The 25,173-nt window shown below is 41.6% G+C and overlaps 1 long non-coding RNA gene across 1 annotated transcript; it reads right to left on the reverse strand.

Annotated features, from left to right (window-relative positions):
- Positions 1 to 237: 237 nt before the first annotated feature.
- LOC121233654 lies at positions 238 to 24,170 on the reverse strand. The gene is made up of 3 exons (XR_005933578.1): positions 24,042 to 24,170; positions 2,390 to 2,398; positions 238 to 248 (listed from the first exon to the last, which is right to left on the reverse strand). It is a non-coding gene; the product is annotated as an uncharacterized LOC121233654 (long non-coding RNA).
- Positions 24,171 to 25,173: the final 1,003 nt, after the last annotated feature.

A 25,173-nucleotide genomic window follows, 5' to 3' on the forward strand; every position in this document is an offset into this window, starting at 1 on the left:
TCAAGACTTCTCTGTGTCCCACGGGGCTCCCTCCAGCTGCCAACGGGTTCCCACTGTCCCCATTTCCAGCCACTAGAGACCACCCAGCCCAGTTCTGTCTGCAAATCAAGTAAAAAGGAGTAGGGTTTTATACAGTTTTCACTGAAGTTTTCTCACTATCTTTCATGGCAACCCAATGAAGGATATGGTTCAAAAATATTCAGCACATAAATAGGGATCTCGAGGCATGTTACACTTTGAAATGAAGCCTTACACCCTCTAGAAATTAAATGGATCAACAGAAATTTCAGTGAAATTTTAAAAATTTGACAGGCTGGCCCTAAATGTTATTCTCTTCTTTTTTTTAAGTGGGGAAATTATTCCTTTACTGAATCTTGAAATCTCCTGCAAACATCTTACTGTAGAGCAAACTTTGCTATTTCTTCTTCCATGCCATTGGCAGTTGTAATTGTGCAACACCTTAACAGGTGGCAAATTCATATGCCTAGGAAAAAAGAGTAAGAGAAAGATGGAAAATAATTCATGGTCTCACTAAAGGAAAAAGCCTCAGAAACAGCTTGCTAGAGGACGACTGCCATGGACTCCCAGCCTATGTCGTACATATTTCAGATCCATCAATATTTTCCTTTACAGAGGCACCAGCGTGGGAGTACTGAAAGAAAGAGGAAATAAACAGGCTGTGTTCGTTTTTCTGGCTTCCTGGAAAGTGCTAAATTGCTCAAATGCTGCTGGGGCCTTTGCTGAACACACAGCTCTAGGGAACCAGCTCAGCCTGTCTCACTGATGGACTGTCTCTCTGTGGGTACAAAGCACCCATTTTACAAATATTGGCACCTATGAGCCAGGTGCCCCAGAAAACCTTGGCTGGTTTTTTACATTACATGATGTTTCTTTATGTGAGATTAATTATGGAGTATTTCATGGGTCTTCTAGTTTTATGTCTTTATGACACAATGACCAATTATTTTTTTTTACAGCTTTTTCCCCAAACCTATAAAAAATTATAGAATTAATAAGTCCATAGTTTGTAAGAGTGAATCACATGAAATTCACATGACTCCTGGAGGTGAGGTTCTATGAAAATCATTGAGTTACTCTGATATTCATTAGTGTTATGAGCTTTGACAGGACCAGTGTCCATAATCCTGTCAGTAAATTTAAGGCCAGGTCAAAGGTCAAGCAAACTGAACAAGTGCCTTAGGCAGGAGCCTGTAGAGGGTTATAAAATAGTTATTGCCTACTCAGATGATGTCAGTGCTGTGGAAAGCTGGGCTGACGGCTGATGGCTGGTCATGTGGCAGCCCTGGGAAAAGCTGGCAGTTGCCTGTCAGTGAATCAGCTCCCAGTTGTGTTAAATGAGATTAGGGCTTAGCCAGCAGGTCCTCACCTGAACGCCCCCTCAACAAGTCTGAGCAAAACCATCTTCTGAGAAAGATCTTCTCATAGCTCTGCTTCTGCTGCTCATTGAAAACAAAGTTTATCTCTCCCTTTGTTACTTTCCCCCCCCTAATTTAAAGTTCATTGTGGTGTATGTAGAGGAAAGTCTTGTCCCATAACAACAGGTAGATTGAAGGTGTGTGGAACAAGTAGATGTTTTTTGTCCTGTTCATCCTGAAAGGAAAACAGAAAAGATAATATATCTGTAGAGGAGAGAAGCGGTACTAGTGGGTGTATTTCTGTCAGTATTAAGTTGCATGGAGACTAAAACTGTTTCTGTGAGAAATGTCTCAGCGCTTTCCTCTTGGGTAGCGAACAAGCAAAGTGACAGGCTGTGAAACACAAGGTACTGTTTGCTTTCATTAGGGTTTATTTCCCATTACACCTTGTTTGAGAACAACTTGCTAATTCAAAATGGCATGGGCAGAGCTGTAGAGTGTTTCCTCGTATGTCTAAAATATGATTTGGGATTTTCTTTTTGCTTGCTCTTCCTCACAAATTTTGGACCTGTTAAATAGAGATTCACAAGGCATTATTACTGCTCTGCTCTGCAAGCATCTATGAATCCTGCAGCTACTCCACTAGCTGTACCTTGTCTTTCTCCCAGTTAATCTAAGCTGCACAGACAAGCTATATCAATCAAACCATGCTCTTAGGCCGAATTGCTTCCAGCCACATGGCAAAGGTAAGGTATCACCATCTTCCTGCAGTAACCAAGCCTCCCTGCTAGGGCACAGAGGATAAAACCAAAGCCTTTCTGTCTCTGCTTGCAGGTCAACATTTGCTTTTTCAGTTTGGCCACAGCCCAAGCCCTGCTGTCAGCTGAACTGGCCATGGATCCTGGTTGACACTGCCCGGTGTGTGGCCCCGGATTCTCACACATGAGAGCAGGCTGCCGCAGAGGTGAAGCCAGCAGACACCCAGGGCAGCACAGCCTGGGCACCGCTCCCACCACACATGCCTATATGGATGAGAAGCCTTGAGACGGCTCTGCCTGGGAGAGGTGAAGGCATGTCTGAAACAAAACCTGTAAAAGACCTAATAGGCAGTCTTTCTTGCATTCATTCAAAATGGCATGGAAGTAATTACCACTAACACTTCCTGAGGTTTTCCTTCGGACACTGGCACTGCAATGGATGATTTTGCAATGCAAACACAAGTGGTGGTGACTGCAACAATTGCAATACGCAGTCATGTTTCTATTAGCAGGTGTCCTAGTGATGTTGTAAGTAGGCAAGTTTTATTAAAAAGAGTCTTACAATCAACAGTGGCCAGCCCCCTATTTTGTTTAAAAGTATAAAAACATCTGGTTGCAAACTTGATTTTACTGAAAAGAAGAATCTATGATCAACAGAAATCAAAACTGTTTTGATGAAAAAATGCTGAGTTTATGTCAGAAAACTAAATGCTTGATTTTGTGGATTTCCATCCAATTTAAAATGGAAATGTCTGTTTAATCAAGAAAATATTTGGAGAAAAAATTCTCAGCCATCTGTATTTAAGTCTTCTTGATGACAGGTTCTTTTCTTTCCTGAAGAGCTTGTCTCAACACCAAGTTGTGCTGGAATCAGTTATTCAGGACCAGCCACTTGTTTCTGGATAGCACCATGTGTGAATATTCTTACTCAGTAAGAGCCCTACACATGTTTGCATAGATCTTGTGTAACTCCACAATTCATGTAGGAAGGGACAGGAATAGAGGGGCCACTGATGTTATTTTCTTAGGAGTTTCCTCCATGACCAGTGGGAGAGCAGGCTGCAAAAGGAATTCTCTTTAATGATGAGGGGTTAAAACATGGGACAAGAGGACTCCAGAAAGTAAAGGGGGAGCTTTTTCTTCTCCTTGACTTGAGAAAGCAGAGTTAGCCTCTGCTTCTTTCCTACATACTGATGAGACAGACAGAGCTTTAGAGAGCATTTGGGCCCCTTAACAACTGTGTGGGCTCCTCTGGAAGAGCTGCCTTTCTGCAAAAATCCCTCCTAGGTCTCTCTCTTCTGTGTTAGAAATGGAGATACCCTGCTCTATGCCATCCTCCCCCTTTCCTACACTGTTCCCTGCTCCCCATGGCTTCATCCATCCCTGAAAGCAATTGCTCTGGTACTGGCAGTGTAAGCGAAGGCAGCCCGAGGAGGTTCCTGCTGTGACAGCAATGGTGAGGGTGTTCCCAGCCATGTCCCCAGCACATGTCTCCCTGATATGATCTACACTTCTCACCACCCAAGGAGAAGGATGGGGTGTGAAACCTGACGGCATCATCTGCTCCATGAAGTGCCAGCATGGCGGTGTCCAGGAGCAGGTCAGGCTCCCTGATGGCTCACTATCACCCATTGCTGCCTCCCCAGACCGTCCGTGTAAATAGTCAGTGGTCATCTGCTCTACCAAGTCCCCCCGATGCTGGGGTGGGACGTCCCAACTGCTTTGAGAGTGCTTTCCAGACATGTCCAGGACTGCACCTCCAGCAACACCTGGACATGCAGAATGATAGGTTTTAGGACACACTCTCACAGTGTTTCAAAAATGCAAATGGCGGTATCCTCTCTGCATCTAATCCCCTGCACCACCACTTAAATCCTTCACAGTAACACTTGGTTAGAGAGCTCAGTTGTTCTGTTACAAACATGATTGGAAAAGGAAACATATGTTTTACATTATTTACTTTCTTTTCATTAGATGTTGACCAGAGCATCCTGCTATTTTGACATGCAAACCTATCACCTGCTCTTTAAACTTACCCCTCTCCCTCCCCCCAAAATGCCTCTAATAATCACAAAAGCAAGAAAATACACACACACACTTTCTGTTAGCTTAATTTCTAATAACATTTTCTGCTCTGATTTTATTTTGTTAGTCTCTTTTTACATTTAATTTGGCAGCTGACCAATTGAAATGATGCTCTATTTATGCTTTTTAGCAAGTGGTTTTGGCTTTGAATTCTTAACATTTCATTCATGGTTATTTGTTCTTGTATTTAGTACATATCCAGCTTGCCTGCTTTGTAACTTCCAAATGAGAATATTATAAATACCTAGAGGCTTATTAGTTCTTGGGCTCTTTTTTAAAAAATTCAAATACGAGACACATTTTTAATATTCAATTTTTCATGCATCTGAACCAATGACTTACCAGGGTGCATTGTGGCTAATGTACTGAGGAGAATATTTCCTCTGCATGATGATCTCAGGGAGAGAGTATGTGTGTGTGTGTGTGTGTGTGTTCCTCTCTAGATGTTTGTGTGTCTGTTGGTTACTCTTCAAGGTCTGTCACTTCGCATTTGAACCCAATATTGGCATGGGCATATCTATCCAATCTCTTTCTCTAAGTAAATGATATGATATCCAGCAAAGAAGTTGTAGCTGTCCAAGGCCAAGTACATTGAAGAAATTCACAAAAAGCCCTAAAATAGGAGCATGGAGCAAAAATTACTCAGTGAAATGGCCTGTTCTGAAACTAGAGAGACATGAAGGTCTCTTCTGACATCAGATTATATGCATGTGGGAAATCCAGCACCCTGCTAATTGTGAACTATGCTTTTCTGTAAAAGTGGCTTCATTAACCCCTGGAGCAAGCTAGAAAGCAACGTGCAGGAAAGCTCATGCCTAAAACGTTAGAACTACAGGTTCCTCCTTTGTTCATCTTCAAAAGCATCTTATTCTGCTAATATTCCACCTTGACATAGGAGAGCTGCTGCTACAACTCTACCTGAGTAAAGTTTTAGAACTTCAGGAGTGATTTTGTAAAAAGTTACTGGGGAAAATTTAAAAATATCAGAAATAGGGACTTCTGAAATTTCCTTTGAAAGGTTGTCCTGATTTACCATACAGACAGCATGACTCTGTCATGGCAGTGATGTAAAAATATCTTTGCTGTCTTGTGGGGTAATATCAGAGTTGGACAGTGCCTGTTAATCACATCCTCTCCTTAGATCCTGTGGTGTAATTTATAATTTAATGTCTTAAAATCCTCCTTCAAGTTTGCATGCAAAATTCCTCATTTTCAATCCTAAATTGTCACGTCCTACTAACAAATGAAGTTGATTACACCATGCCCTATCACCTTCAAAAAACAGCTAAGCTCTGCCGGTGCCGTTAAGAGCATTTGACAGTGTAGAGAACTGTCATTATAGGCCTCTCTTACTTTTTCAGATTAAATAGACCTCATTTCTATTGCCTTTCTCTATAGGTCATGTTTCCTCAACCTCTTATTACCCATGTTGCTTTCCTTTGGACTTTCTCCATTTTGTCTAAATGTCTGTTAATGTAGGATGTCTAAAATTATACCCTACCACAAGACCTCACGAGGGCATTGAAATAATTACTTTGCAGGTCTTGCAAATTCAGCAACAGGAAAAAAAAGTTCCAGTGAAGGTTATTAAGTACAGAGAGACCACCTTCTCTGAGCTTCAAATTGGTGGCGGCCAAGAGCCTATTTTGGAAAGCGGTCTACCTTTTTAACAGCGGTGTGCTACTGAATCCCATTCATCTTGTGGCCTACAAAAATCCTCAGAGCCTGATCTGCAGCCTGGCTGCACAGCCAGCTCCTCCTCACTGCACTTTACTGAGTCTGCTTTTTTCTTTCTTACTGGGATATCTTGCACGTATCTGTTCTGAATTTAATCTGATTAATTATAGCCCAGCTCCCTCCTATATAAACATCATCTACCAAAGACAGAGAAATGAGCTGCTTCTTTCCATAGGGCAATTGTTCCCCTGTCACACATTTGATGTATCTTTTCAAACCTCAATTGTGCGCACAGTGAAGGTCCTAAAAAACAGCCTTTCCAACAGGGTCAGTGAATATGCTGTGTAATTAAGATGTGTAAAACAAAAATCTACAGGTCTGGCCATCTGTTTTGACTTGTCTGGCTAGGACAAGTGCCCCACAACAAGCCTATGTTTAATACTTGGATGTGGTCTCTGGTTTGTCAATGCTCATGTCTGTCTGTTTGGAGGGCATGGTGCCCATTACATGTTGCTGAGGCACTTGGCACCACTTTGGGCTCGGAGAGGCTTGTGCAGGCAGTCTGCACAGGCTTGCTGGGTTGCATCTGTTCTTCTGGATCTCCCACTGATGTGTTTTCTGGCTATGCCAGCACAGCTGCCACATGTCTAGTGTTTGCCTCATGTCTGCTGAAAGGCCCGTGCCAAGGCAAATCAGCAAGGAGCAGGGAGAGACCTGGAAAGCTAGACAGGAACTTGTGGCAACTGGCTTTCTTGGGCTGGGCTACAGGGACCTCCGCTGAGTGAGTTAAACCAGAAGCATTAGTGCTGTACCAGGCTTGATAGAGGGGCTGGGTGTTGGGAAAGAAGACAGCAGAGCCTTCAGAGCTGTCAGCCCAGAGGGAACCTTGTCACTGTAGCAGAGACCCACACAGCGCTGTTGGCTTTCTACCTAGAAAGCATGTCCCAAGGGCTTTTCCTCACATCCAACCTTTGCTCTAAGCAAGTTCACTATAGGATTGATTTTGTGCTCCTAGATGCCACCTGAGTTAGTGTTGGTATAGTTGAAATTGTAAGAATGACCATAAGGGATCAGAAAACAGGGCCATCAGACCTGGTATCTTTTCTCTACCCCCATGCCCAGGTGTGAGTAAGAACAGCGAGCGCAGGATACCGCTGACCAGAAAGTCTTACCTTCCAGTGCTGGCAGCACAGGCACTCCCTGAGCCAGGAGTACTACCTTCGTACTTCATAGCTCTCAAAGGATCTCTATACATGAATTTGTACAGTTGCTTTTGAACCCAAGTCAGTCTGAAGAACCAGTTTTCCATGACAAGGAGTCCCACTGCTGAAGTACACAGCACCTGAAGAATGACTGCAGTCCACCTATATCCAAGACAGCAGAAAGAATACCTATTTATTCACTTTGTACCTCATCATCTCTGGTGCCTAAATGCACTATTTTTTTCCCAGGGTGCTGGGAGCTTGGCAGTGCAGTGCCATAAACTCAGAATGCCTCCAGTCCACAGAGGTTATTGCTCTTGCTTAACCTACTCCTGGTATATCCTTGGCTACACAGTGACTCAGCTTCAGAAGGAAGAACAGCAAAGCTCCTTCCTTCACTCTGCCTCAATGTCTGTTAAACCAGTGATCAAGCCCAGGTTAGGAAAAATGTGAGTTCAAATCCAGACAGGCTGAGGAGGGCTAATGACCCAAGTCTTGCAATTCTTCGGCAGGTCCCTAAGCCATTTGTTGGCAAGGCTGGGACTTTTCTCACTGCTTTCCCCAGAAAGAGCTGAAAAAGTTGCTTTCCTTCTGCAATCAACATGAGAGTCAAGCCGGACATTATCAGCAACCCAGTTAAATGAAGGAATCTCTCCCTGTGCCATAATTAAAATAACTACAGTGATTGGTTATTTGTATGTCAATGCTGTTTTGCAGCCCTATGTGCAACCAGTGAGAGAAGAACTTACAAGCACAGAATAAGAAGGCAAAGAACTGTTTTAAAAGTACATAATCACTACTGGTTTTGTTCCAGAAGCACTTCAAGTTTCCATCCACAGCTACAGAACTTTCTCCTGGAGGTTGCTTATGCCTGTGTTAAGAGCCATTTCCCGGTTTTGTACCCTACCTATATAAGAATTGAACTATTTGCAGTTGGTCATAAAGGCTTGTGCCAAACTCAGAAATTCACCCCAGGTTTGGCTCAGGTTTGAATATTAATATTGCTCTGTCTGCTTGTACAAGAGGTATGGTATAGAATTTAGGTATGGGGTTTGTCATTGCTGATAAAGAAAAAAGGAAAGATAGCGAGAAAAGCCTGTTTAGATATGAGATATTATGAGACATCCTGTGTACTGTCCACAGCCTATCTAGGCCAGAGAGGATATAATACATGCATAAAAATGAGAGGATTTTGACAGTCTAGTTATGATATTTCTCCGAGTAACATACATTGACTTAGCTGAAGGTGTCTCTGACTCAAGCATCTGGCATAGATTTATCACAAAAATTAGATTTTGCCTCAAAGCTGGAGTAACACCTGAAAACTTAACTTTGATAAAGATGATAGGTTTTGAAGAAGTGGTACTATGGCCACAAGAATGAGAAAGGAGGCTGAATTTGTTGAAGAGTTGTCACCTTTGACTGTTTTTAAAAAACAGCCTTCTTGGAATGGCTGCTGAGCTGGGAAGCTCAGTCTATGCTTGCACAGAAACTTTTACATCCATCAAAGGTGTCCATTTCTTGTTTAAGTGTTTGTTTAAGATAAAAGTTACCAATCTTGGAGGCTGCTGCTAAAAAATCTGAGCAATCTTCAATAATTTGAGGATTAGGTAATGGAGAAGATAAAACTGAGATGCAAGGGGAACTGCATTCTAAAAAATAGTCCCAGTGTAGATTTCAAATGCCAGCATCATCTGAATGGCACAGAGACCCTTCTTCTGTAAGACTGCACAGTTTGGTGCTGCTGGCCCAGTATTCTGTCTTTAGCAAACTCTTACCCCCCACCCTAGCTAGTCAGATCACAGCTTCTTCACTTAGACATTTATTCTGTGCTTCATTTCCCCCCATGTTTGCTTTTCTTCCCTTTGCCAAATCTTCTTCATTTAACAAAAACTGTCCATTGATCCATGATTGACAAAGAATTTTTTAAAAGAACCAAACCCTGCAAGCAATCAACATGGGTAGCTCCAAAACCAGTCTGAACAAAAGAGAAGTATGTGGATTTTGTGCGGTTGTTTTTTAAATTAGGGTAAATGTTTTCCATTAAAGCTTCCAAATAGGAATCCAGAAAACAAGGAGAGATAATAATAGTAGGAAAAAAAAATGCAATTACAGTCTGTACTTCTTGGAATAGAAGCAATTTCAGTTATTGTACAGATTAAATTCCCTCCTGAGTTATACACAGAAATGCCAGAGATTCAGCAAAGGACAGTGCTGAGAAAGCCTATCACACCACAGTGTATGTCTTCAACTTTTTGTCCTATTCTTCCCAGGTTACTGTTAACAGTTTAGGGAGAGATACTGGGGACAAGTAAGGGCTAAACCAGACGTGGACACTAGGTTCCTTATTACTCTAAAATTCGGTTCTTCTATTCCTTGAAAACTGTCCATTTCAAAGAAGGAGCTGTCTTTCTTGTATTTAGCTGTCATTTACAAGTGTCTCCCATTTGATTTCTATGAATTATTCATCATCTGCAGATGGAGTCCAAGCCATCCATCGCAAATATCAAGCTGTTGAAAGCCAGACCCTGGTCCAACAGTTACAAGCCTGTATGCTCCAACTGGAGAGGCATCAAATGCCTCGTTAGAATAAGATGAATATTAAATCCTTGCTTGGAAATATTCCATAACAGGGATTTCAAATTTATTCCTTCCTCTCATAAATCTATTTGATGAATGTATTCATGGAAAGCTGAAGATAAAATGGAGAAGTGGATGAAGAGCCTTGTGCTCAAGCCTCTGTGTGCCATAGATTTAGGTACAGTTCCCACAAACTTCCCATGTCACATTAGGCAAACCAGTTAAACTATTTTGTGCCTCGGCTCCCACTTCAAATGGGAAGGCATAATAAAGAAAAAATCTTGGGATGACCACTTCCTTGTAGTTTCTGTAAGTAAATTCAGCCGGATGAGGAAGTTTCCATCAAAAAGAACTTTCCAATGAGAAACCTTTTTTAAGGGAAAGAAAAGAAAAAAGGGGGAAAAAAAAAAGAATCAAAACCACAAAGCAAACCAAAATAAAACATGCTGCTATTTCTCTCATGGTAGGACTTTGAAACATTGTTTTGTAAGAAAAAGTCAGAATGAAACTGTGGTATGATTCAAAGAAGTTGAAGTTCACTTGAAAGTGTACCAAGAAGGGGAGGTATTCCAGGAAAATGAATTGCAGAATTCCTTAGTGATCTAAAATGTTTGACCTAAAAAATTATAATAGAGACAGTTCAAATCTCTGTGACCACTTTGGGAAGAGTGATGGAAGCTTCTCCATCTCTTATAACCTTGGTAGCTTAACAGACAAAATGTGTGGAAGCTTCTGGTTCCTGGAAGGTCCCACATCCAGTGAGGCCACCAGGCTTGAAATGTTTCCTGATTTACTAGATCCACTCCTCCCCATCACAGTTCTTTCCACAACCCAATTTTGTTGTTCTCATTCTAATTCTCATTCTCTCAAGGGAGGGACTCTGGAAGGGTAAGAATGAAACAAGAAGGTCTTGTGGTCAAGAAGACAGTATATATGAAGGTGGCATATTTATTTCACTGTCTTTATTCCATGTCAGAGTGAGTAAAATAGTAACAGCTTTTTTTTAACTGGATTCTACTCAGGATTTATCGACATTTACTGACACAATAAGCAAAATGTCATTGTAGTGCTAATCACCTGGTCAATTAGCCTATACTGCTCCAAAGCATAGCTGAAAGCACAAAGAGGCATTGTCTAATCACTGTGCCCCGTTAAGAGATTCCTGGTCTAGCCCCTCTCACATTCCCTTCCCTTAAAACCCATTGATGATTTGGTTTAGAGTCTCAGTTCTGCTTGTCCTCTCAACACTTTGTACTAAGGTCAATCAGCCTGTAAGGGTCATGTCCCAGCTGTAAAATCAGGGCCCTGGGACCTCACTTCTACATGTTTTTTTTATCCATTATAAAGTGTCAGAAAAATGTTTGATTTCTTGAGTGATACATTTCCTCAGCAAATATACTGGATCTTCCACTCTCTGCTTCATTTTCTGCCGATACCAAATTCTGAATGAAGAGGTGAGATAAAATGGATTTACACAGGAATCTAAGAGAAAAATCACCTCACCATTCATCCTGTTCACTGTCCTTGTTCTGGGCTGTGGGATGGAGTAAGAATGGAGCTCTCATGCTGCAGTACAGCCCCTCCATCCCCTTCTTTAACCTGTCAGCAGCACTATTGCATCTGGCCCTGGACCAAGGTTTTTTGGAAGCTTGTGGGACATACTAAAGGCAGCAAAAAGGTAGATGAAAGACAGAGGGGGAAGGGAAGAGGAATAGGTGAACTATACAGCCATGGGAAAGCTCAGGAACAGGACTATGTGGAGAAGTACTTAGGATAGGCTGGAACAAGTGACAAAAAGAGCAGATGGAGCTGGAAGGCAGGGATTTGAATCCCAGACCTTACTCTTTCTGTGGCCTTTGGCATGCCACATAGGTGGAGCTGGAGTGGTCAGATATATCAGCTATTCCGCATAGGGCAGGTTGGGATTCTCTCACCCAAATTAATCACTAATGCTGCACTGCAGACCCCCACTTAGACAGTCTTATGCGAGTGGTGTTGGAGTGAGTGCAGCCCAGCCCTGGCTGGAAACAGCGTGAATGCAGAGGTGTAGGGATGGTACAGAAATCAAGAAGGAGGGAGCTCAGAGGTGGTACTGCAGGACTCTCATGAAACATCTAATCTCCATGTTTTGTCTTTTATTATCAGTATTATTCCTCCTGGATGGGCTAATGACAGGATAAATTAAAAAGAATGAGGTGCTTTGAGAGTAGAGTCATTATGAAAATGAAACTTTGCTTGTTTAAAATAGTGTTTAACAACTGTGAAAGTTTACCCTACCCTTGTTTACATCCAGCATAGATTTATTGGCAGTTCTCTTTTCATTGTTGAAGCTATATTCAATTTTACCAGCAACAATGTATTGTGATTGGAGTAAATTGAATTTTCTTTTCCATTCAAAAATGATTAGATGCGCAATGTAGAACTGAATAATAAGCATCCGTCCATAAATGTTTTGCCTGTGGTTATACAGCATCATGTGCCTTCATCACTGCTGTACACAGAAGATATCATTATAGGGACTCAATAGGGTTGAGCCAAATGGTCACTTCTGCTTAGTTATGTCAGATACTATACTAACATTATAATCTTGGAATAGAATTCCAACTCAGATCCCAAATATGGGCTCCTAAGGAGAAAAATCTCACTCTTCCAGTCAGCAAAATCAATGAAAATTAGGTTATGAAAATGAGGTTCATTCAATTTTCCTATTCACAGTTCTATAAATAGATTATCGTCCCACTGTTAAGTGAAAGTCTGCAAGTTAGGTGGTCAGAGGTAGGGAGCAGGGGTGATCTGAACCTCATCAAACTCAGTGAGACTCCTTGCATCTGCCATCAAAACATTTTTGAACTTTTTCTTGGAGAAGGGTCCAGTTTCCAGAAAGGAAGTGTGTTTCTCATGGTCAAGGCAATGTGTCCAGGATTGCACAGTCTTCAGCATCACGTTACTTCCAATCCCAGTCTGTCAAAATGCACAGCTAAACAGATGAGCTGTATCAGAGCTGGGAAAAGGAAGTGAGAGAAAAAGAACAAGACCCAGAGTCCAAAGACCCTAGAATTTCTGTCCCCCCCCCCCCCCCCATCATAGAGTAACTTTGTCTTTTGCTTCCTCCTGCTGTCAAACTTCTGAGAGATAAAACAGCATTAAAGTCAGAGAAGTCTGGAAAGGAAATGAGGCTGCTCACTTTATTACTCTTGATTAGCAGCAAATTATTCTCCCAACATTTACTTTCCCTTCATTTATTTAAGAGTGATTACACGCAAATAGCAGTTAAAAACATCAGGTTTTTAATAATAGTTTTATATACCGTTGTAATTACTTCTGTAGCATCTCTGAAGTCTGAAACACACCCCTCCTGACACAAAACCAAACGAGCAGACTTGCATCTCTCTCTCTTTCAAGTACACTCTCCAAAACAGTATAAAGAAAGATGTAGGAGTTTCTTTACCATGTTGGTGTCGTCCAAGCTCAAACGCTGTACCCATATTCCCATATTGAGAAGCCTAAAGACCCATTTTAATTTCCTCTTCCCTCAGAAGCTTCTGAAATGAACCAGTTTACTTAGCTAACCCGTTGACCCACTGTCCCCTGTACTTTGTTCCCCACAATCACACTTGAAGTCCAGAAGCTCTGACCAGTAGGCCTGTCTTGCGATATGGGCAGAGTGGGGATGGCATTGAAGTATAGGAGCTTTTGCTCAGCCATGGCTTTAGCCTCCCAAACTACAGCTCCCATGAAGCAACACCATAGGTAGCATGCTGAAGTTATCACTTGGCTGTTCATTGCTAAATGTTCTGTGAACATCTTTTTTTTCCCCTTTACCTCTAATATGAATATCTTTGAAAAATCCCACACCAAAAACCCACAGACTCTTAGTTTCAGCTCCAGGTGGTGGTTTCTGTCCTCCTATAGAATCCATGGCTGGGACACAGACTGAGAGTCTGTTTCAAAAGGGGGGATGGAGCATCTGTCCTCAGAGCACATTCTTTGCACTCAGTATTGTTGTGTCCTTGTGGGTTTTGTTTTTCTTTCATAATTGGCATTTATGCTGATTCCTTCTACATCTGAGGGTTAATCCAGATTAAAGTGTTCAGTAACAGAATGGCCATACTTTTCCAGATGTACTGTATATCCAGGAAGAGTTCCCAGGATATCTATCAGTACAGATTCACTCTATTTCTTTCCAATAAAATCTAGCACTGGTGGGAGCTCCAGCAGCATCATCTCAAAGTGAACATGACCTTCTGGTGAAGGAACTCAAGCAACCTTCCTCCTCTGGGATTAGAGCATGGTTTATGCCTCATTACTGTGAATAAATTTTCTACATGGGTTTCTGCATGAATGCATATTTGGGCAACTTCACAATATATGGAGATATAAATAAACAATTGTTTCCTTTAAGTAGAACCACAATGTTAGGAAGTGGGAGTGAAGAAAGTATTCAACTTGCTGCGTTCGTAGTAAAAGGTGTTTAGAAAAGAAAAAAAAAAGGCCTTTCTCAGCAAACCTGTAAGTCTCTGAGGAGTTATAAAGAGTAGATTTGTTAAAATCAGAATTGCCAATTTTGCACAGTTGCTTTTGGAATACCACCACATTTTTAAACAAACTTTATTAGAATTCATATCCACTTATGGATCTGTACAGGGCTCCCTTAACAAGCATAGTCTGGCTAGAGGCAATAAATCTGTCTTTGTCACTAATGATGTTTGTATTATTTTAACGTTGTTGATACTGGGGATTTGTGTGGGGGGCTGCAAGCAATCATCTTTCAACCACAGCTCACCTGCCCTGTATCCTGAACAGAAAACCACTTTCCTCTGTGGATGTCAGGAACACAGTGAGGTACACCAGGGGACATGTCCAAGGACTTCAGCCACATAGCCTGGTAGTCGGAAAACCCCATTCCAGTTCCAGTGACCTTTACCTATTCATTGTGGGGGGGAAAAGTCCTCTGGCAACAACATTTTTCAGTAATCTGTATCTTTGTCATGCAGTGAGTGTGGTACCCTGTCAGGAGGTTTTGTGATGTGGTCATTTGACAGATAGTCATTTTCTAAATGACTAAAGCAAACTTTATACTTTCAAATGTGGAGGAATCCTGTACCTGGACCAGGTCCAAGCTGTTCAAGTGCTGGGAAATATGTTTCCAAGGTGCAGCTCAAGTGAATCCCTTAAATACATTTATATATTACATACTACATATTACATATATATGTATAAGAACATATGTAGAGAGGAGATTTGATAGCAGCTGGTGCCATGTGCTGTGTCTTTTCTTTCTGTCTTGTGATGCTACTATGTCTGTGTGCCAGATGTGGTCCCCCAAACACAGACTAGCTATATCCTTTTCCTTGTAGGTGTGAAAGGGAGACAACCATGTCTGCATCTCCCTTTGCGAGATTTGTCTCTTACATGAAAGTTTCTTTTGGTTTGCCTGATTTGCCTTGAAACAATGGCATTAAATACAGGGCAGGGATATGATGGTGGTGTGGAAAGGGGCTGCCAGTCCTTGCCCTGTTTTGTAGGGGCATGAATTTGAGGGGGGCTCCCTGGGTAAGCAGGGAGGGTGATTTAAGAGTCAGTTCTGGAAGATGGAGGAGGAGGGAGCAGGGAGAGTTTCTGACTGTTTCTACTCTGTGATGCTCTTTCCAAGCCTGGGCAAGAAATTCCCTTGTCACACTGGAGACCCTATCCCTTTGAACAGACCTGGCCATACAACTCTGCACAAGTCATTAGGAGATGGAAAACTTAGTGGAGGGACTACCCAAGTGCTATTGACCTGACCCCCAAACCCTAAAGGTTACACAGCTGAGAATAACCTTCTGTCTAAACCCTACAGCATGGCCCAAGTTGAATAATTTCACTGGCCTGTGGTAAGACATCACCTCACCCTGAAAAAGGGCTGAAATCTTGGCACAAAGAGATGACTGTAGACTCCTCTTCTCTCAAGCTGTTCATGATGCCTCAGTTCTTGTGGGTCCTGCAATATTGAGGCAGTAGCTGGAAGAAGCAAAGATATTTTTCTTCAGGCAGGAAGTTATTTCATCTTCTTAATAGTGACATTTTGACTTTGGGATTATCTCAAAAACTAATTAGTGCAAGTTTGTGTATTAAGTTTTTGGAGAAACTAGTATTTAAAAATACTAGAAAGGAAGGAAAACAGTGGTTTATAATGGGTGGGGGGGAAAAGGAGTATTTGGCTTATACTTTATTAGCAGACTTAACCTTTTGAGCAATAATTTTTATGTACGATTATGGCATGCCCTTTTTGAGTGAATAATGTGATTGTCGAAGATTGTCCTTAAGAATTACAGGACAGATATATTCATAACCTAACTATGAAATTAACAAATTATGCAGACGTATAAAATATCATATTTTACAGATGATTTTGGCATCAAATCCAAGATTCCATTTAGGGTCCTTGTCACCAGGAATTTTAGATCACTGATTTTATTGCTTTGTGGAGTTTCAAGCTGGGCACCCAGTACTGGGGAAAAATCACGCACAAAACCTTAGGCCATGGTGGATGATCATTCTAAAATTTCTAACCCGACAACAGTCTACATGTCTGTGTAGCTCCATTTGTGTGGAGAGTTTTGCTGCTGATTTCATAAGGATTACTTGCTGGAATAAACTTATGAACTGCGTATATTCATAACCGTGCTTCTTGATGAATAGAGATTTCTTTTGTAGCTTCAAAGCCAAATTGAAGAATTCAAGTACATCCATCAAGTACATCTCACACTTGAAAAGATGATCTTTGCCATTATTTCATACTACTTAAATATTAGGATGCCTTGCACAGTTACCTGCAAGATATCTAAAATGGGAAGAATTTCATCAGTGGATGGACATTTCCCCAGATAGTTGCACTGACTTTAATGACACAGCTTAGATGAAGTGAAGTCACTAGTGTGTCTGCCCTGTGTAATCTTGGACCAGCGATGACCTTGGACCAGTAATGACTGGCCCAACAGACCTGCGGCTTTCAACCATCAAGATGAGTTATGAAACAGGGACACTGTCCCTTTTAGCAGTTACTTTATTGAGGGCTTCCTCCAATCCAGTAGCTGGGAAATTACTTAGAGCTGAGAGGTATGATGTGACAGAAGCACTATCCAATATTGTAGCTATGTCTCAAAAGCAAATGAACAATACTTTGTGTTCAGTGCTTGGTTTCCCAGCCAGATCCTCTGCTTTGTTTTCCCATACTCTCAAAACAGGAGTCCTTAGTTGTGCCAATCTCTAAGGCTGAAGCCTGGGGGCAGGTCCCTCATTAGTTTCTTCCACAGAGTTAAGCTTGCTTTATTGCTGTTTTCCTTAAATAAAGATAATTTTTAAAGTAATAAATATCAGTCCTTTGCTGTTGACATGTGAGCTTCAAGAGCACATCCTAACATTGTCTTCATACTTTTCTCCTGTAGGGCAGAAAAACTCCCTCTATGTTTAAAGCTAGAAACTGAGATCAATTTATTTTTGAAGCAAGCAGCTCACACTTCTACTGAAACCTCAGAGAGGATGGACTGACTGCAGTCATAAGCACGGGTTGTACATCTGCTCTTTCTGCCACTGCTGCTTTAAATGATCGGATCTGGTGATTCTAGTTTTCCCTTTTTGGTGAATCATTAGAAACTGTTGCCATTTTTCCTCCCCCAGCTTTTTCATTAACAAAACTGAATTGGAAAGTGTAGACAGACATAGACCTTCTGGAGAAGATGCTCTCCTGAACTGAACCCAGGTCTCCTATTTCTAACATGGGTACTCGTGCTGAGCTACTCTACAATAAAAGGAGCACCCTCAAGTCCCTCTGATTACTTCTGCTATTATATGCTGTGCTTCAAGTGGCTACTAGGTTTAGACCTTATGTGTGAGATTTAGCCAAGGTTACAGCAGATAATATCAATGAGCAAAGTGGCAAAGGTAAGGATTTACTGATGAAAAACTGGGTATCTCCCTGCTGGGGACTTTCAGAGTTGTCACTGTTGATTAAGGAGTAATATCCTGTTGTGGGTACCAAAGTTGCATAAATTCACATCAGACCTCTGCCACATTTCCTCAGTTCTGAAATCGGGGACAAGAATGCTTCTGACTTCCAGAGGAGGTACACAGGATATTTAGGATGCTGTTACGCGTACATATCCATCCTCAGTTTCCTGCCATGATGCAGGAGTAAGAGGACGGCACACATTTCCCTGCTCCCTTTCACCCTCCCAGCTCGCTCTCCTGTGTTGGCTTGAACAGCAGGCAAAGATCAGTTTATGTACCACATTGGATTGTGAACTATAGTGATAGACACATGCCCACTCCTGGCATAGGGGTAGGGATAGTAGCTGAAGGCTATTTACATAAAGAATTTTTTTCTTAGTCTTTGAAATCCATTGGCTTCTTTGGGAACAAGCTCAAGACCTTCCTCTTCCTAACCTAGGTTGTGACCTACCATAAAATTTAAGTTCTCCTATGCTCCAGCCCTAAAGAGATAAGCACTGTGACCTGAGTGAGCAGACCTCTGTTCATGACCCTCCACAGAAAGTGGCAGAGGGTTGGCATAATTCATTTTTATTCCAGCTATAAAAGCTGCTTTGTTTGATGAGCAGATAAGACATTTTGTCGGGAAATCGTTCTCAGCAGACACAAGTCTGCCAGGTTCAGAGAGTGGGTTGGACGCCTACTTGCACTTGATGCCCTAAAGAAATGAGAGGGCTGTATCCCACCTGCTGTTGTCAGAGTTTGGAGCCCAAGAACCATGACAAATGGTGCACAAGGAAAAAATACTGCAATGAAAGAGAGGGGAGAAGAAAATGACCCACAGTAAATGAGAAAAGTAAAAGGTTAATTTTCCTTGGCAGTTATTACTTATCTTTCTCTTTTTTTTTAGTGTGTAAATTTAACAGTATTGCCCAGGAATAGATTGAGCATTTGAGAGAAAACTCCACAGCTTTGGAAAAAATGAGAAAGGAGAAACCAAAACTCCTGGCACTAACAGACTACTAATTTGGGTCTGTAGCAATTAATTAAATTGATCTTAATTAAATTTTTTCACACTGCAATCATGAAACAGTCTGTAATTCTGCCACCTATGCTGTAAAAATATAAAGTATTCCCTTTGCATTTGTAAATATTCCTAACTGTTATTTTTAATCAAAGGTCCACCTGAGCTTAATTGTTCCATAGGTTTAGTGTGGCTCAGACACACAAATTTCAGAGGTTACTTGCAGGCAAGATGATAATGTGATTAACTTTGCCATCTGTGAGCCCTTCTTCATCACCATCACCTCTCCAGGGACCAAATTTTCAGATAACCATTTAATCCTGAGTCAAGTCTGTGAACTCAGGATCAGAATCCCAAGCCTGTGTGGTCAGTTCAGCAGAGTGAACAAGAAACAATTTTTGAATGATAGTGACCCAAACTGTCACCCTGTGCCACGGTTGTTGCCTTCCTGGCTACGTGAAGAGTAGCATCCACCACTGTGCAGAGAATATGTCCTTGCCCAGTGACTCGCATGAAGACAGGTTAATTGAAAAGTCATCAATATAACCGCATTTCTTTTTTTTTTAAGTAGTAGTAGTGCGGCCTCCAGAAAGATTAGACCTGACTTAAGTAGAAAGAAAATCCTTTAAAAAAGTCTTAGAGACCAAATCCTTTCTTGCTGGTTTCTTTGAACAGCACGAACTATATTTTTCCTTCCCATATCAGGTCAAAGAGAACCAAAGACTCAGGGATGTGATCTCTCTCTCTCTCTATTGTAATGACTAAATTTGTCCCAAATAGAGCTGCAAGGCTCTGTGTGACTCATCTGAGCCAGCGCACCTCCTAATGAAATCATCCACAGCCCAGATGGCAAATCCAGCTTCCAAGAGACCCATGGACTAAAATTCACTTATCCCTAATGTTTTTTTTTTAATAATATTGAATGATTTTTCACAGTGCTACTGTACTGGGTACTCTCCAGATGTGTCAAATGAAAAAGTGGTCATTCACTTTGGAACTTGAAAGGAAAAACCACTACTTTTATGCAAAGACAGAAGACTGCAACTGTAGATGACTGTTTTACATTACTTACTTTGCAAGCTTCAATGTGAAACCTATTTGTAGGGTTTCTCATGGGCCTTCAGTTATCAATATTAATCAAGGGACTTGTGATGGAAAAACTGCTTGAATTTCTTCAGCTGGCTTGGTATGACAACATAACAGAATTTTGTAGAGACAATAGTGACTTTATCTTCTGCTTTGATATGTTTTTTTAATTCTGTGTTTTTGAAAGACATGTACACCCCCGCATCTCTTAACCGTTGTAACTCATAACAGAATACTTTATTTGAAATGAAAATAAAAAGTACCCAGGTAGTTATTTTTCTCTTAACAGACACAAATGTAAAAACTATTTACACATTTTCAGTTAATTATCTCTCTCTCTCAAAAAAAGAAATTGTTCTAGGGAGTTCAGTCTTTAATCATTTTACCATTTTTTAATGAGGCAGCAAGATTTCATCTGATAGTTTTCTAGTATAACCAGTAGGGAGGCTGCAAAAATTGCCTAATCCAAAGGCCAACCATCAAACAGCAGGGAAAGGTATTCCTGACAATTAAGCTTGCCTCTCCAAACAAAGCTTGCAAAAAAGGCCCAGAGCTTAGTTTTCAAGCAGTGCCTGCCAGGAATCACTTTCCTGGCCTGAGCTTACTGCACTGGCTAGGATTGTCTTCTGCTGATGCATCCAGCCCTGAGCCTGGCCAGGCATCTTGGGATACCACATGATGTAAAGGATATTATGAAGTTCCCCAGGACGTGTCTGTAATCTCTGTCCCCTTCTCAGCAAGATCAGATCAGCTGTGCTAGCAAGAGCCTAGAAAGCCTTCTGTTACAGCCCCTCCAAACCCCTCTGTCTAGAAGACATAACAGTGGTGTTGCAGGTGGTCTTACTGGACACAGGTGTTTTTGACATCAGGATTGTGAATGATTAAAAGAGAAATAATCAGCATTGCTTATATCATAAAACTTCTGAAGATTTCAGCAGAGACATGACTGATCCACCAAAGGACAGTCTTGCAGATGTGCAGCTCCTGTGAAAGGTTTGCCTACACTGGGCTCTGCCAGGGAAAGCTGGCTGCAGCCCAGCCTGCTTCCACAGGCTATCTGAAGTTCAGATTTGCCTCTCATAGGGGTTTTGTGGCTGTCTGAAGTCACTTTTCCTTGCTTTTTCCAAACTACCTCTGCTTTTGCTCTCAAGAAAAACTCTTGGCACTGGGGGCGGTCATGGGGCTCCTGCAGGTTACAAGGACAGTCCATTAAATAGGAACAGATAGCCGTCTTGATTCCCAGCACAGTGAATTTCTTTTTAACCCACGTTCTGGTATACATACAAAAATGCTAAATAAATATCTTTGATACTGTCTGCTGCATTCTTAGTGGGAAATTTCACAGTGTGCCAGTAAAGGAAATTCAACTGGTTTATGTTTACTTGTCCTGTCTAAGAGCTGAATATGCTGCAGTAATGAGCAATGTATCAAAATGTCAAATTTACATTCAAGCTCTTTGAAATTCTGTTTCCAAAACAATAAGGCAATAGCTTTAAAAAAGGTGATGTCCTACAGTCCATCATTGCAGTGCAGCCAAAACTCCCAGGTACGAATTGCTTCCTTCTCCAAGATATAAAAGCATTACCGACTATTAATTACATTATGATTAGCTGAGACATCTTAACTGTAAATCATTGTTGCTTAAATGCAGGCTACAAAGAATTAATTGGCAGCGTGCCAGTTCAGGGAAATGAAATCTAGCATTAGAAATAGTATCAAAGCTAAGGCACCTGTGAAAGAGTCTGAGAGCAGTCTAGAGGTACACACTGTGTATTTACATTGGATACCTACAGGCTCAGCTCCTCACAACTCCTGTGGTCCCTTGTGACAGATGACATTGAGGAAAAAGTCTGTCTGACTTTTCTTCCTGGTGCTTGCCCCACAACATCATTGCAAAGCATTGCGGACTTCATGTTGAAGGATAGCCACAGTCACCAAGCAGGCTCTCTGTCCTATATGAAAGGGTATATTTGGAACTATAGTAAGGTGTAAGGAAGGTTCAGGGTCCTGCTGCAGCTTTTCTCCAGCCTAGCTCAAAGCCTGTGTCTGCATCCAAACACTGGATTTGGGTGAATTCAGAGAAATTAAGACTTACAAGTAGAGATATGGCCTTAGTCTCTAGTTCCAACCAGAGAAGTAAGAAAGGTTCCTCAAGACAGGTACTTACACACACACATGATTGATATTAATAAATCAACACCATGTGACAAACTTTTAACAAACTGCCTCTGGAACTTATAACCAGGATCTCAACCTTGTGGATGAGATGTCCACAGATATAATCTTTCAAATAGGAGAAAAATAGAGAATGCTGCAAACCTGATATCTAAAATGAAATACATTTAGCAGTCGTAACTTATCAAACATGGAAATGTATCCACACTGCAGGAAATTCATTGCTGTAGTACAAACACAACCAGCATCTCACAATAATCCTATTAAAGTAACAATCTCTGTTCATGCTGCTATCATTCACATCATACTGCAATTGCATTTAGAAAGATTAAAAATGAAATAACTGCCATTTACTTTTTCATTTTTTCCCTCCTTTCTTCCATGTGTTCAGGAAAGACATTGCGTTTCTCTTTTAAGGTCATCAAAGAGGTCTGGGGTCTATTTTCTAGCAACTCTGGTTTTCTATACTTTCTGACTAGATATTGTTGTCCTTAACATACTTAATATCTCCATAATATCTATCCCAGAGAAACCTCTTCTGACATCTTAAGAAATTAAGATGGACTGTGCTGCTGGGATCCAATCCAGATTTCCTTCCTCCAGCAGGGCTTGCTTTCAAGCTAGTGAATGAAGGCCATAGTGGCTCTACTCCAGATTGAAACAGCTGCCTAGGAGCAAGGTGGACAAGATCCAGTCATGTCTATAAGAGTTCCTCTGTGTATCTACCCCAAAGCATTGAATTATTGCCTCCAGCTTGAAGTCATGGCCAAACTGATGTCAGCAGAAGATAGTGCTTTGTCTCACTTCCTTGACTGCACAACACAACAGAATTTGGCACAAGTTTTGCAGGAAATTACCTTCTTAAGTATCTTGCAGGAACTGGGTAGTTATGACCTCAGGGATCCTAGGAAGCATCAATAAGCACGGCATTTCTTTAGTATCACCTCATTGTCTCTGCTACCAGTTCATGAGAGACAAAAAGGGTGAGATTCATAAAGCAGACATCTCTAGGCCACCCTCAACATCCTTGACAGTCAGTGGAGAGAAACAGACACAAACAAGATGTGATTCATCCAAGCCTTATGAGTTGTGCCCCATTTTTCCTTCAGTAATTAGCATGGAAGCCTAAGGTAACTACCTCAGATGTAGGCATCCAGAGCTGTATGGGATGAATTCCAAACACAAGGAATAAGCTCTTCAAGAGTAATAATCTTATTTATACTACAAAGTATTCTGTGCTTCCTCAGGGTGCAGGAAGCTTTTATCTAATGTAAGCACACTGCCAAAATGGATAGTCTTATCCTTGGCTGTGCAGTCTCTCCCACTCCTTTATGCTGGGGAGAAGTGTCGATATGGCCATGTGGTAAATTGCACAAACTGCTATGGCTGAAAACAAATGAATTTCAAGGCTTCATATGCTGGTAAATCTCTCATATCCTTAGTCACCTTGTTCAGTGATTCCTTTCACTGTTGCAAGATGGGTCATGCTTTATTTGTTGAAATCCGTGTCACTGACTTCTAATCAGCCTTTGCTTGCCAGATTATGGGAGTATCTATTGTCAGCAGTTTCTCTCTACATGTTTTCAAAAATCAAAGCCAACAATGTCATGGTGAGGCAGTGTCTTTAAACAGACTGAAAGAGAATGGTCAGTGCCACTTTACCATCTGATGCTCTGTAGCGTGTCTACTCTGATTTCTGATTAAACAAAAATTTTGCTTAGTTTGGAGATCTAAAAGGAGCAGTCCATAAAATACCACATTTCACATCTGTGAGAAACTGAAAGAGTTAATGTCTCAAAAATTGTGGTGGGGCAAATTCTGCTTAAAGACAAACCCTGCACAGCAAGGAATCAAGGTGAAAAGCCCATCAGCTCAGACATCAGCAACAGGAGGGGGAGAGCGTGCTGGAGGGTGCACAGGTCCCTGTTCTGATAAGCTGTTCTGATACAAAGATCAAACAATGGCCATGTCTGCAGGGAAGGAGAAGTTACTCCACAAAGGACCCCCAAGCCCAAAGGCTCACAAACTGCTCATTAGCCTGACGAGTTCGGGTGCCTGCCCGAAGGAGGGACAAGGATGATAAAAGGATGCAAACTAAAGCCCTGGTCACGCAAGCCCACTGGAGCTGGACCCCTCGGCTGCCTGGACACCTCAGCTGACTGAACCAACGCTGGACCCAGGACCGGTGAAATCTTTCTCTCTTCCTTTCTCTCTCTGTCTTCTTCTCTCTTTCCTTTTCCACAATCCCTACACCTCATCCGTTTCAAGATATAAACCGTTGACCAAGTCTGAGACTAAGAGTGGATCCAGCTGCCCCTGGGCCCTTCTCTGAGGAGGAGTCTGGAAAGCAAGGGGGTCTGCTCTGAACCTCGGGACTCAACGGGAGGGATCTCCTTATTCCCTGAATTGATGTATATGGTTACACGGTTTACAGAACTAGTCTTATGCCAATTCCTGTTGTGAGAAACCCTGCCACCTACCACCACGCCTCCCCAGTTCAGTTTGCTTCTGTCATGAATAAAATCTTTAACTGATCGTTTGATGTCATTTCACCTTAATTTAGCCCGAGGGAATTTCGAATTAAACACGACTCCCTAGTCTGTCCAGTCTGGGTTGTGACAACATCATGTGATAAGTAGCTGTCCCTCCATAAATTCTTTTCCAACCGGCGCTGGAGAGTATTTATCCACACACACACACTTGAAAGCAGACGGGTTGTGTGTTTGGTTTTTTTTTTTAAGCAAAGCATCATTGTCTCATTAAGTGAACAGCAATTGCAATTATTCACTATGTATTATGACTTGTGAACGAGGCTTGCAGAGTCCATTCAGAAACAAGTTGTCCATAAATACACTGATTAAGAAGGTTAATGAAATGTGCCATCTTTAGAAAATTTTGCCCTTTTTTTCAGCAAGTTTTGTAGTAGTATGAATCTTGACAAATGATCCCTGTCTCTACCACATGGAGAAAAAAGGAGCATTGTGCTATACAGAGTGAGGTTGCCGCGGCTACAGAAGACTTGGACTCATGCCAAGGGATGTGTCCTGCCCAAAACACAAAGCCATTACCTCCTGCTCTTCTTGCACTTCAGAGCCTGGGAGCCTAGACACTTCACACTGACATTCAGGTTAGGTTATGAATTATGACAACCTGGTGGATGTATCATTGGGTTGGTGGAGGCTTGTTCTAGGCAAGAGAGTTTCACTTGACTGAAAAAGACAGAACTAAGTCAAGGTGGCAAA

This window comes from Aquila chrysaetos, chromosome 11, assembly GCF_900496995.4.
Source record: "Aquila chrysaetos chrysaetos chromosome 11, bAquChr1.4, whole genome shotgun sequence".
Classification (NCBI taxonomy): Eukaryota; Metazoa; Chordata; class Aves; order Accipitriformes; family Accipitridae; genus Aquila; species Aquila chrysaetos.